The sequence below is a fragment of the Apis dorsata genome, unplaced genomic scaffold (genome assembly GCF_000469605.1).
Source record: "Apis dorsata unplaced genomic scaffold, Apis dorsata 1.3 scaffold_65, whole genome shotgun sequence".
Classification (NCBI taxonomy): domain Eukaryota; kingdom Metazoa; phylum Arthropoda; class Insecta; order Hymenoptera; family Apidae; genus Apis; species Apis dorsata.
The window spans coordinates 208,312-210,476 of record NW_006263364.1 but is presented as its reverse complement, the minus strand read 5'-3'; positions in this window follow the sequence as shown (position 1 = coordinate 210,476).

The window sequence follows — 2,165 nt, the reverse complement described above, 5'->3', positions numbered from 1 at the left end:
ATATATATATATATATATATATATATATATATATATAGTTAAATAATTATCATGACTAGTTCTTCTAATAAAATATCTACATACACGTTTAATAAATTTTAATCATTAAGCGATATACAATTATTACTCTATCGTGTTACTTCAACGCTTTATAATCGTAAAATTAATTAGAAATTTAGAAAACTCGTTTTAATTTACAAACAAATCGTGATTATCATTATCACTTGTATCTCGTGAAATTTTCTAAATCTAATTCTAAAAATTCGAAAAAAAAAAAAAACGAGAGAAAGCGAGAAAGCTCTACGATCCACCATCGGTTTCAAATTCTTCTGAAAAATTCGATCCGTCGCCACCCCGATGTTAAAATAACGGAATCCAGGTCGTCTGGAGCTAGTTGTTAATTTATAAGCACCGGTGCAACTACTCCGCGTCACCTTCTGTTATCCGAATGACCCTTACGAGCACTCCGACGATTTATTAACACTGTATTGTTAAAGGCTCTCGAAACGTTCAGAAAGCTCGGGTTGTTCGCGGGCAAAAGGTAGCGGGTTCCGTTTGGAAAACTAATAACCATCGAGAAATCGACTTCTCCACGAGGAATTATCGCCGCTCGTTAATCTTCCCCATGAATCTTTCGCGAAATCTGTTATCACCCGCCCAGTTCGTTCATCTCGCAAAGTTTTTCTGGAAAAAAGTTTATCTAGAATTAATTCTCTCTTTTTTCTTCTTCTTCTTTTTTGGAATACAATATTTCCAATTTCGCAACTTTGGACGAGATGTTTGTGATACTCATTTAATATTGATCGTTTTATTCTAGGTGGTGGTTTCTCAATGTGAAATGCAAGCAGATGTCGAATACTATCCTTTTTAAGTATAATGGTATTATCTAAGAATTTTGAACTGTACGAAAAAAGTGGAAGATATGTAATTTTCTTCTAGCATTATTCTTATAAGGAAAAATAAAGATTTAGTTTTAGAGAGCATAAGAAGCTTTTCTCATTTTATTTGGTTATTATGCTGAAGGAGGTATAAAGATCTTTGAAGGTAAGGAAAAAAGATTGAGAAACATTGGTCTGGACGGAATATTTCATAATTAATTAAAAATTGCAGGTGATCTGAGTTGCTGAGAAATTAAAAATCAAGAGATCAAACTCGACAACCAAATTTGGAGAGTTGAAAGTTGTCGATATACGTAGAGGCTGTCGAATGGATGGAAATCATTTAGACGGAGGAAATTGTTACTATTATGAAGTTGCTTTCAAAAGGGAAATAAAAAAGGAAATATCAAATAAGCATTGCAAGAATATACGAAAGGAATATTCATCAAATTTTTTAATGATATACGAAGATAAACTCTTCGTGAAAACTTCTTTTCCTCTCATTCTCAAGCAGCATTTGCAGTTATTTATATTTATTTTTTAACGACATACGAAGATAACTTGTTCGACTTTGTGAAAACTTATTTTCATCTAATTCTCAGGTATTTCAAGATATTTATATTTATTATATATCCTCAATTTGTCTAATCCTTGCAAAATAAATCCCAAATCGAGATTCAAATTTTAAATTTTTAAATTTAAAATTTTTCAGTGTCGAAACTCATTTTACGGCTAATCGACAGTGCGTAACGATATCTAATTTTATTCGTACAAGTAATAGAAGTAATAAATATACGTGTCTCAAGTGCAATAAAATGCAAGATGAAAAATATTTCGTATTCAGTCAAATCAGTTATTAATAAATGGCAGATTGTAATAGATATCTCCTCGAAAGCATTAAACGAACAAATTAATTCGCGAGATATCTCGTCTGAGAAAGTGTTGTGAAAGCGTTGTTAAAGATAAAAACACGAAATTGAAATAATTTGATCATTCGAATACGATAATTCATTGTTATAATTTGTTATTGTTCATCCATGAACGTATTGATAGAATACAAGCGAGCAATTAGGAAACTTGATAACTACGAGGGATTTGAGAATCGATTTTTATCTTTTTCCAAGAGGATTTTTGGAATACAATGAATATAACGATCAAAATTAGCAGGAATAACGAAGGAATAATGTGAATTTTTTTTGTTTCTTTTTCATTTGTCTTTTTTTTACTTTGTGGAAGGTTTTTAAATTTGAAAGGGATAAATCATTGATTGACGATGAAAGTCAATTT